Source organism: Chinchilla lanigera, unplaced genomic scaffold (genome assembly GCF_000276665.1).
Source record: "Chinchilla lanigera isolate Chin_1 unplaced genomic scaffold, ChiLan1.0 scaffold00014, whole genome shotgun sequence".
In the NCBI taxonomy this organism is placed as follows: domain Eukaryota; kingdom Metazoa; phylum Chordata; class Mammalia; order Rodentia; family Chinchillidae; genus Chinchilla; species Chinchilla lanigera.
Window position 1 is genome coordinate 22,344,874 of NW_004955415.1, and position 16,747 is coordinate 22,361,620.

Consider the following 16,747-nt stretch of genomic DNA (forward strand, 5'->3'; position numbering starts at 1 on the left):
AAGAAAAAGAAAGAAAGAAAGAAAGAAAGAAAGAAAAGAAAGAAAAGAAAGAAAAGAAAGAAAAGAAAGAAAGAAAGAAAGAAAGAAAGAAAGAAAGAAAGAAAGAAAGAAAGAAAGAAAGAAAGAAAGAGAGGGAACAAAGAGAGGGAGAGGAAAGATGGAGGAAGGGAGGAAAGAAAGAAGGAATTGAACGAGAAAAGATCCTGCATTTTGTGACTGCATGAATGAACCTGGAGGATTTTATGCCAAGGGAAGTAATGCAGACAGAGAAACACAAATATTGTATGATCTCACTTATATGTAGACTCTGAAAACGTTGAACTCGTAGAAGCAGGAAAGAGAATGGTTGCCAGGGGCTAAAATTTGAGGAAATGGAGAAATGCTGGTCAATGAGAATAAACTTTCAATTCTAAGAAAAATATGTTCTAGGGATTCAACACACAGCATGATAACCATAGTAAGCAGCACTGTAGTATTTATTTGAAATTAGCAAAAGGTTAGATATTAACTGTCCTTCCTTCCCCTCTCTACACATATACACACTGGTGATTACAGGAGGTAACAGATGTGTTTTTTACTTCATTGTGATATTCATATTGTAATGTGTATATATATCAAATTATCACATTGTACATTGTAATATATGCAGTTGTTTTGTTGATTATCAACAAAGCTAGAAAACAGTCTATGCCCTACTTCTGGATAGAATTCTTTCCAGTAAAAATTAAATCATCCCTGCACTGCTCCATGGAGAATGTGAAAAGTGCACCACTTTCCTTACACAAAACTTTTTTCATATGTTTGAAGATTGGGGCACTGGAGGGATGGAGAGATTGATTTATTATCACCATGATATATTTCCACACAAGACCTTCTTCTCTGAAGAGTACACAGCAATTCAAATGCATAAAACTAATATTGTTCCAAATTAACTCACATTATATATGTAATTGCTTATGTCTTTCCACTAATAAGTTGGCAGTAATTATATCAAAAAGTTTCCAATCTTCATGATGGAATATGTTTCAAGAAAATATAAGCACATGGATTCAGAGTTTTTTCTAAGTTTTATTTTATTTTAATAGTTTTTAATTAAGTGAAATGTAACAAAAATTACACTGCTCTTGAGTTCCAAGGGGCTGCTTTCAAGTTCTGAAGAGAATTAGCTATACGAACCTTGTTGGTGAATTTACCTTTCCTGTACTTCAGCTCCTAGTTGGCAAGATGGGGCATTTAATTACTGAGCGTGATGCAGCACTGACTGGACCATGCCCTGGTTAACTGCTTTGACAATATGAATTATTTAACCCTCAGGGCAACCACAGGGGACACTACTATTATTAGACTTGTTGTGCAGATGAGAAAACCAGGGAATAGAAAGGTTATATAACATGCTCTTGATCCTACAGCTGGGAAGCAACAGACAGAACTTTAACTCAGACAGTCTGGCTCTGGAGTCTTGTGGTCTTAAGCACTGTACACCTGGCCATGCCTCTGGAGCTGGAATCAGGAGCAGGGAGATCCATATCTGCAATGTAGGCTTCAATTGCAAGGGGCACATGAGCTGCCTGACACAAAGGAGCCCTACACCACACAAGGGGGCTGAGGAGAGCCTTTGTTGCAACTTTGCAAGTGCTTGGATCCCCTTGGAAGCCATCTATAAGACAGGAATACAAGTTATCCAAGGAGTATCACAAGAAAGCCCTAGTAGAGCAGGAGAGTGGGAAAGTGAGACAAGGAAGTGACGGAAGGCCAACCAGCACATACTGATGAAGATTGCCATATGGGTATGGAGGCTTCAGTTTCTCAGCAGATTTTTGGGACACGGATAGACATAGGTAAAAATGGTCCCACTCAAGGAGCAAAGAAGCTAGGATTTGAGCCACTATCTCTATTCATCATTATTTGGGAATGATGTTACTAAGTATTCTAGAAGGCATTAACTTCCTGGCACTTGGGGCTGATGCCTACACACTGATTCCACACCCGCTTCTATGAACAGAGGAAGCTTTCAGGTAAAGACAGGTGCTGCCCTGGAAGGAACAATAAATGCCAGGGAGAGGGGAAGGACTCTGACAGCCCTGGAGATGATGGGAAAGGTGCAGGTACCCCACTCTGTACACCCCATCTGCTTAGGAATACCTGCACAGTCTTCTGAGCACATACATGCTGTGGGCCCCCCTCTGGAGACACACTTTCCTCCCTAACGTCCACTGCTTGTGGTTGTTAGGTTTTAAGCATCACTCATGTATAGGATGAGTAATAATCAAGAGTTTCAAAGATTTATTAATTCATTCAAGATTGTTTTGTTTTCAGATACTGGAGGTTGAACCTAAGGCCTTCAAATTAGCTACACCGAGCACTCTTTTTAATTATTTTTTATCTTGAGACCATCTTGCTAGGTTTCTAAGTTGCCCAGGCTAGTTTTGAGTTCATGGTTTCGTTCAATAAGATTTTGTGGGGCAGTTCTATGTATCAGAAAGTCTTCCAGGTACTAGCAACACAATACTGAAAAGATAAAATAAAAAACAGGCAAACGTCCTTGCACATCTGAAGCCTACATTCTAGTAAGGGGAAATAAAAAATAACAAAAAAAGGGAACGATATTATTTGCTGAAAGACCACTGCAATGAGCAATGAAGGTAGAATAAGAATGTTGGAAAGTATGATAGGGTCCATGTAATTCTAAATGAAATGCTCAAGGACCTTACAGAGAAGATAAGGCTTTGAAGGATGTGAAGGAACCAATCATGCTGGTGTCTAGGGGAGGAGAGCCTGGACAGGGGGAGAGGCAGAGCCCCTCATCCAAGCAACAGCTGGGCTCTGGAGATGTGTGAGGATCCAGGAGAGAGAGAGCAGTGTGGCTGGATGGAAACAACCACAGGAACTAGGCAGGAGATGAGATCAAAGAGAGAAACCACACTGGATCATCAGACTCTATGGGACATTTCATGGACAGAGAAAGGGGAGCCAGTGGGGCACAGCCTGGCAGGCTTGTCTGTTGGGTTGAGAGAGGACTATGGGGGCAGAAGAGGGAGCATGTAAGTGAGCTTACTTGGCTATGAGGGTAACCACGTGAGGGCTGGGGAAGAGGATGCCTGGCGGTGACAGGGACATGGGGAACAGGAGCTGAGTTCTGAGTACAGATAGGACTTCCCCAAAGCTTAGACTAGGGATACAAGAGAATGATAGCGGTCCCTAGAACAGAAAGGCTGAGGGTGGTACTGTAGTTGAGGAACCTGAGCTCCAAAAGAGTTAGAGCTACTTGCCTGGGGACACACATTGATCTGAGAGTAGATCCCAGGCTTCCTGTTTCAGTGACATCAACTGACAATGTCCAGTGATGGAGGTAATGCCTAATAGCTATGCTCCCATGGAAGATGCAAACATTAGGCTTCCCCTTTAGTTTACTGACAAATATCAAACCCTCAGGAAAATCATGGAAGTTTTCTCATGACAGTCCTGATGAGGGTACCAATAGGAACATCTTCACTACAATGACTAATGTGTTTCATCCCTAGCTCTTTGGTTATCATTTTGATGTTTCTCACAAATGTATCTTCTGCTTCTCTGATGATGTCTACAGAGCTATTTGGCTGTCAGCAGTGAAACCCCTTGGGTAATTTAAAGCTCTAAAGAAAAGAAGCCTTGGTTTTCTACGAAAGATTGTTTTCTCATTATTTATTTCAGTATGGACCCTTTCCCACAAAATCCCTATTTATGTATTATTTTTTAAAATCTCATAACAAATACCTAATGACTGGTAGGGTGATTTTGCACTCAAATGGGATTAAATAAAAGCCCCTGGCTTTGGAAGGAAGCCAAAATAATACAGAGCAAAGGCCATTTTTCTCATCCCTGTTCCTCCTACATTTGTGCATTTCTGCTCCATTTTTACCAGATACACGTAATTGATAAGAGAACTAGTTCACGAAAGAGAACATATTTGTGTGCAAGATACAAAAGTGTATGACTGCTTTACAAAATATCTATGTTACTGGTTGAATTTTTCCTCATCTACAAGCAGAATCATTTTCCACTCCCTGAGCATACCCTCATCAGCTAGCAAGGGAAGCTTCCAGAAGCCTGCTGAGAGGCAGGAACAAGTCTGTCTTGACATGAAGCCAGCTTTGTTCGTTCCATAATGCTGCTCATTCAGCTCTCACAGTGGCTTTAATGCAGGGCCCATCTATGCCAAGTATTATTTTGAATATCACATTTTACTCCAAGGAGGAAGTTCAAGCTCTCTCCTTCCCCGTACTGATAAAACAGAAAAACAAACTTGAGTCTAACAGATTTCTCTAATTATTGTTTCCTGTTGTTGCCTTTAGCTCTGATACCCTTGTCATCACATTCTCTTCCGGAAGCTGCAAAGTCACCAAATGGTATCTTTCTCACTTTATGGGATGCTGAATCCAATGTTCCTGACATAACAAAGTCACAATTGCTTCTTAAAACACAAACAAGCCTCCTTCCTTATCTTTCACCTTCACTTACTTGAGATCTTAGACAAGGGCTTCATGAGGATGAGGGGTCTCACATTTGTCTCTGCTGATAGAAGATGCTCTTAGGACAAAGTAATGCCACCTCCGCTTGACTAATTCTTGGTTAAGAAAAAGAAAACCGAAGAGGCTCTGAGAGGATATGCTAGAAAATGGGAGACCTGCCCAGACTCAACAAAAAGAGTGACTTTGACGAGAGGAGATAATGACTATGTGGGGGCAGAGCCTGAATTTAAAACTGATGTATTTACAGGGAAAGATGCTCATGACTGCTTAAATACTTTTGTGTGGTTATTAATAATCCCCAAACATAACAAACTCACAAGGCATATGTTTCTGTTACAGGGAAAGCAACTCCCGGCATCATCAAGTGGGATAACATGCAAAGCTCACTCAGAACCACACGGCACTGTCAGCAAGCAGCCAACTTCTGACACGGGTGAGCAATGGTGCTGCTCCGGCTCCCAGCGCCAGTACCCAGGAACCTGGCAAGGAGGGAAGAAAATAAATTAGATCACAGCCCAGGTGGGACAGTCATTCTGTTGGGCAGCTGGTGGGCCCCCGAAGGAAGCATGTGCTGAGTCCCAGCAGAAACAGGCTATGTTGCACTAAATGCTTCCAATAAGACAAATCTGTGCTTCAAGAGCAGGGCAGGAGATTCTACTCCTTGTGCACCCATAGCCTTCTAACCAGGTCATTTCACTTTCTGTCATTGTGGTTCCACAGATTTCTCACTCAACCTTCCATTTATCATCCTGTTTTGAGCTCACCACCTTCTCCTCCTCCTCCCCCTCCTCTTCCTCCTCCTCCTTCTCCTCTTTCTTCTTTTCCTTCTTCAAAAATCAACATAAAAGTGAGAATCTTACCTTAAAAAGATTGGCATATTTATCCATCACCACTTAAAGCAAACAATGACATCCTAAGAAAGATTTTCTGTTGAGTAAGAGGACTGGATATTAAGAATGCCCTTGACAAGGAGACACCCTAAGTCCATGGTGCACAAAATTCTGTCATTCATGAGCCTTATCCCATCTCCTGCAGCAGCTTATCAAAAATTCAAGCTTTCAGATCCTTCCCTTTCCAGACATGCAGAGTCAGAATCTCCATTGTAACAAGCTCCTCAAGGGATTCACATACATATTCAAGTAGAAGAGGAGAAGAAGAAGAATAAAAAGAGAAAAACTGAATGTTCAAGAAAAAATAGGAAGATATTGAATCATGCAACACACTGTATATGGGCTTTTAACTTCTATTTTGTCATTAAGAATTTATCTCTCCCTTTCTTTCAGTTCTTCCTTTTACACGAGCACCACTGGAAATCAAATTCTCTCAAGAGGTAGCTATAATATGGCCATCAGCAAGTCCAGCTGGTCCAACTAGACCCCATGTTCAGCTCTGGAGCCAGCAACTATGAATCTGATTGGCTACATCAGATCTCATGTATACAGCTTCACCGGTGCAATAAGCCCTGTCCCCCTGTGACCTTTGAGTTAGGAAGATGGGATTATTCAAAGGATAGGATTATTCAAATCCAGATGCTCTTACCTGAAGGATAGAAAATGCACACAAGGCAGGCAACCACAACAGATGACCAGTACTTTGGTATTTCTGAAGCCAATACCCCCAACATCATTTACTGAGATTCAACTTTGCATGAGGTGAGATGCTAAGAACTAGAGGTTACCCCATGATGAATAGTGTCAGTCCTCATTATTGTCCTCAAGCAAGAAAAGAGGCCTTGAATCACTGTGCAAAGCTACACACAAGCACAAGCCACTTACTACAGATCAGAACAGGGAGCAATAATGCTGCGTCAGACACATATGGGCTTTAGGAGTGGCTGGGTTTCCAATTCAGGGGCCCCAAAGGAAAGCAAGAGCTAAGATTTGGAGATTATGGCCAAATCCTAAAATTTAGGAAGTGAACCACTGGAAAATTGGAACCAGACTGCAAAGGGCAACTGTGAATGTGGAAGTGCTTGAGAGGTGGATGATGTCAAGAAAGTTTTAAGACTACAAATTTGGTGGAAGTTTCAGAAGGAGGACAACAGTGGGTGAGAGAGGAATTTCATGCTTGCAATCACTCTCCATGTGAGCAAAGATTTTATACCCTAAATGCTGGCACATAAGCTAACTTTGCTAGTCAGCAGAGGCCCCAAACTGATTGCTTTCTAGGTTATAGACAAGTCTAATTTAGGGAAGAACGAGGAGAATTTTTAAAAGACAATATTCAATGCCTGTACCTTGGTTAAATATTATAGCAAATTTTGAAATGTACTCTTGCACTAAACTACTAACCACCTAGCTTGTGTACTACACTGAAGTGGAGGCCTGTCCTAACCTCTTTCTCCAAGAAAATGACATAGCTTTCTTGGATCTTAGTGTTTTTTGTTTTTTGTTTTTTTTTTTTAAAAAAGGACTAAACACCTCAGAAGGAAAAAGAAGGGGTAAAGAAAGGGGGATGGGAGGGAGAATAGGAAGAAGGAAGGAAGGGATGAAAGAAAGAGCAAGAAAGTGGGTAGGAAAGGAAGAAAAAGGGAGCAGGGACAAAGGTGAGCAGGAAAGTTATTTTTAAAGTCTAATGGGATTCACAGCATGTTCTGCGAGTCGATTTCCCATCAGAGTCAACTTTAGACAGCTCTTAAACTTGTGAAGTCAGATGTCACTCTGGGTTCAAGCCTCCTTTACGTTTGACTTCCCACTCACAGTTCTGACAGCGGTCTGCAGTGCATTTAGAACCTTTTTCTAAAGGTGACACTGGGAAAGGACAGTTTCAGAACAGGATGTGAGAGTATGCACTGTGGATACAGAGGGGTTGCCTGGCCTCCTGCTGGAAGGGGCTTCTCTGAGTGTTGAAACTTCTTTGAGTTTTCATGAGCACTGTGCTAGCCTCTACCCTCCCGAGGACACCACTGCCTACTTTCAGGGGCAAAAGCTCTCAGCATCAGAGCAACCAGTGCTGCAGGCAGCAAAGGTTCTCCCAGTGACTTACCTTACTGTTCTAAGGGCTAGAGATAAGCAGCACAGCACAGAGGAGCCCGAGAACAATAAATAGGTCCATCCATTCTAGAGGGCATTTTCAAGCTGATAGTGGACAACCACATCTTCAATGGGATCTTTCTCTACATAGCACCTAGTTTATTCCTAGCATATCTAGAACAGATATTGCTTTCTGCCTTCACCTCATAGATATTGAAGTATTGACATTCTGTGTGTGTGTGTGTGTGTGTGTGTGTGTGTGTGTGTGTTATCACCTAGTATTATTCTTAAATTGTGGCCTTGACCTTTCATGTCAGTTGAGGACAGATAGATCTGAGTGTTAACAGACAGGGCCTGACTAATAAACAAAGCTCTCTACGTGGTACAAAATAACTAACTTTCTGAAAAGTTATTAAAATATCAGCAATTATCTTAAAAGCTGTTTTAAAATATTTCCTAATATATATTTTCTAGTGTATACTTTTATTTGTTTTTATTTATAGATTTGTTTGCTACCATTTTGGTGGTTAATATTTGCATCTATCTCTGCAACACAGGCTTGTTACATGTGCATGTATGTGTGTGTGTGTACAGTTTGTATATAGGGAGATTATTTGTATACATGTATTCTTGGTGTCTGTGTAGTGTCTGCATGTACATGCACTCATTTATATATGTGTTAGTGTTTTGTGTTTGAGAAAGTGAGATGTGAGTGACTAGGGTGTTATACATAGCCATGGTTGATGCTGTGTGTGTACACATACATATAAATGTGTATATGTGTTTCTGTTCATAAAGTATAAGTGGACATTGAAATACATGTGTTCATCTATGGCATGTTTGCGTGCATGTTTGTGTCTAGAGCACTGAGAAATGGATGCAGTTGTGGTGTGGAGTGAACATGTGTAGTGTGTGTGGTTATGTTGGATTGTATATACTCATATTTGTGTGTGTGTGGAGTTAGGAGAGGAAATTTTTGTGTACATATATGTACCCTTGGAAGTGGACACACTGAACTTCTTGATTATGTTGTGATTCAATGAGTTACAATAAAGAAACATTTTGAGATTATGAGAGGACATTGCTATTTTCCACATTTAAAAAAAACTGTTTGAAGTAGTCTTTGAATATTTATTTTCATACACAAAGCAATTATTCTAGTTCTTAGCCAAAGGCAGCCATCTTGGACTTTTGGGAAGATGTCCAAAATAGTACTTCCTAAAAGCTATTTAAAATTGGAACGGACATGCCATTTTTAGGTATCCAAAGGGATGACAGAAGATAGTTGATGGCGTGTTATTTTGGAGGGAGAAAAAAACTATTAAAATGTTTCTGACTATAGCAACAATAAAATACTAATGAACCAGAGGAACAGATGGAAATGGAAAAGCGTGTGCAATGTCAAAACTCAAAATACAGTGATTTGTTAAATTACGGGGTTTTTTTCCCCTGAGAGAGAAGCTGCAGTTTGCTGATAATTCAGCAACAACTGGGATTATTACTGTAACACAGCAATGCCATTTTCTGCCCAAAACCTGCAAGAACTAATTAATTATATAGCTTTGGTTACTAGGTTAGAACCAAGCTTTGCTGTTCAGTTTCCATAGACCGAACTTAATAAATTATCAGAAGAACAGCATTTTCCTAATTGTCTGCTGACTATTGTCAATAGTTACAAAGACTACAATCAATTGCTGGGAGGGAAATGCCTCATGATAAATTCTGTTTGCTGTTTTGTCCGTTTGGAAAGACTTTTCCCACAGCGTTTTATATTCTGGAGCCACCTGGACTTTCTTAGTAATAGAAACTTGTCGTGTTGAGTTGCAGCTCCAAATATAATGTAAGCATCAGGAGGGTGAGTGGCTCCTCAGAAGGGTTTTAGAATAGTGCCAGCTGGGTTTACAAGGGTAGGTGGATGATGAAAAAAACTCATATTGTTCCCTCTGCTATAAACAAAAGTCTCCAGTCTACTTCTTAATAGAGAAGTGAGATTTTCAAAGCCTCTTGAGTACAGGCAAATGGGAAATAATGTTTTGTACGTTGTCAAAAAAAAAAATCACCTTTGTTTTATTTTCCCTCAGAAATAGTTGGGAATTGGAAACCAGATTAAATCCTAAAGGCCCAGTGAAAATTGTGAAGCAAATAGTGGCCTGGTGTCTCCCTCCATTCTCAGGACCTTTTCCCTCCTGCCATGGCTTGTCACCCCCTGCATCTGCCATTTTCCTGCAGCCAGGGAAGCAGAACCTGTCCCTGGAGGTGGGAGAACATACTCAAGTGACCCACTTTGAGCAGCAGCTTGTTACTATTTCCTATGATTGCAAATCATGTACACTCTGTGGCCCAGCATCTTATCCAGAGAAATGTACATCCATGTACCTCAGGAAGATTGTGCTAGGGTAACCAAGACCACACTGCTAGGAATTGTATGGGACCTGCACCATTACTAACAATGGAGGGTAGAAAAATGTGTATGTAGGTCATTGAATTATTGCAAAACTTTATGTAAAATGGATTTATTTTGGTAACAGCAGAAGACTTCCAAAAGGCAGTGCTGAAGAAAAGCAAGTAGCAGAATAACCCATGGATACAACAATTTTAAAGAGAACTTGCATGTATATACAAAACATCATTAAGCTTTTACAAATATGAATATAAATACACAGAAACAATGGTCTAGAATTGGTTTCACTGCATTATAAAAGTAATTCTCCTCTGAGACGGTATGGAGGTGGTGGTCAGGACAGATTTAAATTTACTTCTTTAGGCATATAATTCCATAATATGAAGATTATAAAGATGTCTACCTGATACAATTGCTATGAGGCTTAAATGAGCTAATTATAAAACAACACATATGGATTATTCACTAATGCTCTAAGTGCTTTACCTGCTTCATTTAATTTGAAGCAGGTAGAAATATTATGTCCATTTAACAGGTCAAGAGATTGAAGTACAGCACAGTTCAGATAACTGCACAACAACCAGTAGTTCGTAATGGCAAAGACATGGAGTCTGGGACAATAACAGCCTTCATACAGAGGCAGTTAAGTGAATAGTGAGAAAGTTTCAGATGTGAAAATATTTCCTGAAGTCCACGAATCTCCAGAGGAAAATGAATGTGCTCAGATATCTGTATTTTGCTAGCACATTGCTCTAGCAACTGATCAAAAAGAAGATGGGTAGTCAACTAATTACATAAGTCCCAAATTTTAGGGTGAGTTTTATTCCTCTTTTTCAAGACCTGCCATGACAGATTCAAAAATTTATCTTAATATTTTACTCTGTGTGGCTTCCACATAGAGTACATTTCACTACACCTTAGCTTTCGGTTTGACCATTTGGACTGATTTGTTTGATGGAATTAAATAGTTCTGATCTGGGCAAAGATTTAAAATGCCTTGTGTAGTTGAGTTTGTCCAAATGCAACTTGTGCCACTGTTTAGAAAGAAAACATTCCAGGTATCCATTACCATTCAGACTAAGACAAGTAAAAAAAACAGGTACCTGACCTGCCATCTACAGTGAAGTTTGCTGAACTCAACCAAGATCAGCAAAATTCCAACTAGAAAACACATGAGTAAGATAAATGTTGTGCCTTACACTAAGAAGAAAACCTTTTACTGACCTCCCTGTGTATAGATCCCTCTGTCCCAATCACTTCACACATCAGTGCTGGTGCTGGAGTAATCATTCTAGAGCCTGGATCTGCTGCTACCAATCCCTTACTCCAAAGTCTTTGATGGCTTTATATGTGATAATATCTCCATATTGCTGGAGAACTACCTATCTCCTGCTCTCTTATATTATCATACATTTTCATGTGCAGTTCCTCTAAGAGCCAAGGATTTCCACAGCCCCTTATGCACATGTCTAAATTTCACTAATTTCTTTAAAGCTTAAATCCTTCTTTGAGTCTTCCTCTTAAGTTGTCACTTCTTTGATATGCACAATAACCTTTCCATGATTATACAGAAACAGAGAATGATCACACCTGACTCCTTGGAGATATCATATTCTTTTTAAGACCACACAAGCTCATCAAGCGCATACCTATTGTAACTATTCTATTTGTTTGCCCCAAGAAAAGATCACATATTTAAAAGCCTGTGAATATTTGCCAGACTAGGCTTTGTTATGCTACACAATCAAATTAATCTCTAAATCTCTGGACCTCTTCTATGATAAAAGAATCCAATTGCCTTTAAAACTTGTGATAGTATCAGAGCACAACATAGGCTTATTTCACATTCATACCATGCATGGAATGGGTCAAGGGAGGTTCTGTTCCACATCCTTACTCAGGGACCCAGGTTGGAGGAGAATTAATCTTATTTTCACCCTTTCATAGTAACTAACTGGTGAATCTGGGATTGCACTAGATATTCCTAAATTCACCTTTTTAACACTACTTTATATATTTCTCTAATCAAACACATTTAAATTGATGTACAATAAACAAAATACTATAGAATGAACAATGTGAAAACATTACTTAATTCTTACACTCATACTAGGAGAGAAGTATCACTATATCCATTTAACTGTGAGGAAATAAAAGTTCCATGACACTAAGAAGTGCGCCAAGAGTCAAATGGTTAAAAATAATGACAGAAATCAAATTCAGGCTTACTGAATAATACAGCTTGACAGAGTTCCAAGATATCATGTAGGACATGGACCTAAGGAATAGAACAAGAACTCATCTGAAAAATCAAGTAATAAAGGAATGCCAAGATGGAGAACTCATCTGAAAAATCAAGTAATAAAGGAATGCCAAGATGGAGAACTAGAACAAAAAATATCTTCAAAAAATCACCTAGTCCAGACACAATAATCAATATCCCACACTCAGCAAAAGAATAGAATATTAAAACCTGTTAGAGAAAAGACACAGATCACTTAAAAAAGAAAGACCATCAGAATCATGGCAGATTTTTCAACACAAGCTATCAAGCCAAGAAGAGCTCGGAATAAAGTATTTCAGGTGCTGAAAGAAAACAACTTCCAACCTAGATTGATGTATCTTGCAAAATTATCTTTCAAAATTGAAAGAAAAGACACTTCCATGATAAGGAAAAACTGAAGAAATTCATGACCACCAAACCAACTTTACAAAGACTACTGCAAAGTATTCTAGAAATAAATAAAAATGACTACAAGTTCAAGAACAATACAAAGGAATCACCAAACAGAGCAAGCAGTTTTACAGAGGAGGAAAGTATGCCTCCAAATGCAGGAAAATAACATGACGAAGATAAGCCAATGCATATCAATTATGAACATCAACGTAAACAGGCTCAATTCACCAATCAAAAGAAGCAGACTGGTAGAGGGGAACAAGACACAAAATCCAACAATATACTGTATAAAAGAAACACATTTAACTCAAAAGGAAATTCATACACTGAAAGTCAAAGGGTGGAAAACAATTCTCCATGCAACACCAACTGAAAAAATAAGCAGGGGTAGCTATTCTGTTTGCAGACAATGTGAACTTCGAACCAAGAACGATCAAAAGAGATAAAGAAGTCACTACATACTTATTAGGGGGAAACTGCAACAAGAAGAGAAAACAATCATAAATATCTATGCACAAAATACAGGAGCACCCAACTATATATGACAAATTTTAACATACAGGAAAAATGATATAAGCAGTAACACAATCATAACAGGGGACATTAACACCCCATTGTCACAAACAGATAGATAAACTAAACAAAAAAGCAGCAAAGAAATAATAGAACTAAACCAAACCTGTGAACAAATGGACTTAGTAGACCTTTACAGAGTGTTCCACCCAACAACATCAGAATACACATTCTTCTGAGCTTCACACAGGACATTCTCTAAAATAGACCATGTACTAGCCCATAGAACATGCTTAGGTAAATGCAAAGGAATTGAAATTATCCCATGCATACTATTGAAGCATAGTGCAATGAAACTGGAAGTCAATGACAGAGGAAATAGAAAAGACTCCATAAACACATGGAAATTTAATAACACCCTCTTGAACAACCATTGTGTCACAGATGTAATTAAAGAAAAAATTAAACAATGTTTACAATCAAACGAAAATACAGATACAACTTACAAGAACTTGTGTGATGCAATGAAAGCACTCCTCAAGGGAAATTTATAGTGGTGAATTTCCACACAAGAAAGTAAAATGAGCACAAATAAACAATCTTATGCTATACCTCAAGCTTCTAGGAAAAGAGCAAGTCAAACCCAAAGCTAAAGAGGGAAGGAAATCGTAAAGATCAGAGTAGAAATTAACACAATGGAGACTAAGGAATCAATGCACAGAGTTAATGAATGAAACAGTTAGTTCTTTGAAAGAACAAATGAAATTGGTAAACCCCAGCCACCCTTATCAAAAAAATGAAAGAGAAAATTCAAATTCATGCAGTAAGGAATGAAAAGAATGAAATCACTATTGATACTGTAGAAATTCAGAACATCATCAATACATACTTTGAAAATCTTTACTCCAGAGGATGGAAAACGCAGAGGAAATGAACAGATTCTTAGATACATATGAACTACCAAAGCTGAATCAAAAAGATATAAAAATCCTGAATAATTGAATATCAGCCAACGAAATTGAAAATGTAATTAAAAACATACCAACAAAGAAAATCTCAGGTCCTGATGGATTCATAGCTGAATTCTCTAAGAAATGTAGAAAAGATTTAATGGCAATTCTTCTCAAACTCATTAATGAAATTTAAAGTGAAGAAATTCTCCCTAATTCATTCTTGGAGGCAAATATTACCCTGATACCAAAACAAAAGAAAGACTCAACTAAAAGAGAGAACTATAGGTCAATCTCCCTAATGAACATAGATGCAAAAATTCTCAATAAAACACTAACAAACAGAATGAAGCAATCATCAAGAAGATTATACATCATGACCAAGTGGGATTCATCCCAGGAATGCAGGTATGTTTGAATACATGCAAATCAATTAATGTAATACACCACACCAACAGAACCAAAGACAAAATTCACATGATCATGTCAATAGATGCAGGAAAAGCTGTTGATATGGTTCAACACTCATTCAAGATAAAAATCCTACAGAAAATAGGAATAAGTGATTTTACCTAAATCTGATAAAAGCCATCTATGAGAAACCAATAGCCAACATCATACTAAATGGATGAAAACTGAAACCTTTCACTTTTAAATCAGGAACAAGACAAGGATGTCCATTGTCACCACTCCTAAACAATATAGTTCTGGAAGTATTAGAAAGAGTAATTAGACAAGAAAGAGAAATACAAGGAATAAGGATAGGAAATGAAAAAGTGAAATAACCGTTATTCACAGATGACATGATACTCTACATTGAAGACCCCCAAAACTCCACCAAAACACTTATAGATTTAGTAACCAAATTCAGTAGCATAGCTGGATGCAAAGTCAACACTCAAAAATCAATAGCATTCCTATAAACAAACAACAAACAGACTGAGAGAGAAATTAGGGAAACCACACCTTTCATGATAGCATCTTTAAAAAATGAAATACTTAGGAATGAATATAACATAGGAATAAAAGATATATGCAGCAAAAATTACAGTACACTGAAAGAAGAGATCAAAGAGGATTTCAGAAAATGTAAAGATTTTCCTTGCTCATGGATAGGCAGAACCAACGTTGGGAAAATAGCCATACTCCCAAAATTATTGCATAGATTCAAGACAATCCCAATTAAAATACCATTAGTATACTTCAAAGATCTAGAGAAAACGTTCCTAAAATTCATCTGGAATCAGAAGGGGCCTAGAATACCAAAGCAATCCTGGGCAACAACGAAAAGGCAGGAGGCATCACAATTTCTGACTTGAAATTGTACTACAAAGCTACTGTTATAAAATCAGAATGGCCAATGGAACAGATTAGAAGATGCAGACACAACTACAAACACACTCAGCCACCTTATCTTTGACAAAGGACCCAAACATGTTCACTGGAAGAGATAGCTTCTTTAATAAATGGTGATGGAAAAACTGACTTTCCACATGCTAAAGACAAAAATTATACCCATGTCTATCACCATGCACTAAACTAAAGTCAAAATGGGTCAGAGATCTAAATATTGAAACAGAAACACTAAATCTACTGGAAGAGAAAGTAGGTAGAAATCTTGAAGACGTAGGGGTAGGCAGAGAGCTCATGAACAAAAACCAAACTGCATGAGAAATACTTCATAGAATCACCAAGTGCCATCTCATTTTATTAAACAGCTTTGAACATCAGCAGACAATACCACCAACAGAGTGAAAAGAAAATCCATGAATTGATAAAAAATTTTAGCCAACTAAAATTTTAGCCATCATATTGTTTCTCCCACAAAGAGCTTCTATCTAGAACATTTAAAGAATTTAAAAAAAAAAATCAGTCCCCCAAAATTCAAAGACCCAATCCAAAAATGTGCATATGAGAAAAATACACACTTCTCAGATGAAGAAATACAAATGGCAAATAAATAGATAAAAAATGTGCAACATCATTGTTCACTCAAGAACTGTGAATTAAAACAACAACGAGATTCTATCTCACCCCAGAAAGAATGGCTATCATCAAGAAAGCAATCAATAACAAATGCTGGAAAGGCTCTTAGGAAAACAGAACACTTCTTCACTGCTGGTAGAAGTGTAGATTGATGAAACCACTTTGGAAATCAGTGTGGATATTCCAAACAAAAATTGGATTAGAGGTCCTACTTAACCCAGTTCTTGCTCTTCTGGGTATTTTCCCAGAAGAATTAAAAATATCATACCACAGCAATATATGTGCACCCATGTTTATAGCAGCACAATTTGTCAGAGCTAAATCTTGGAAACAACCCAAATACCCACCTACTGAGGAATGGATTAAAAAAAAAATGTGTTATTTTTATACAATAGAGTATTACTCAGCTACAAAGCAAAAGATACACTCAAGGCTTTTATAGGTAAATGGATGCAACTAGAGACCATATTCATTAATGAAATAAATTGGACCCACATATATAAACATCGTATTGTCTCCCTAGTGTAAGAACGTGAAAGAGTAAATAAAACCCAAAATGTACAATAGATATGATGAAAGGGAAAGAAATTACTCAAAGGAAGGAACAATGGGGATGATGGAAAGCAAAGGAAGAGAGGAAGAAAGAAAGAAAGGAAGAAGTTAAGAAAGAACAAAAGAAAGAAAGAAAAAAAGAAAGAAAGAAAGGAAGGAAGGAAGGAAGGAAGGAAGGAAGGAAGGAA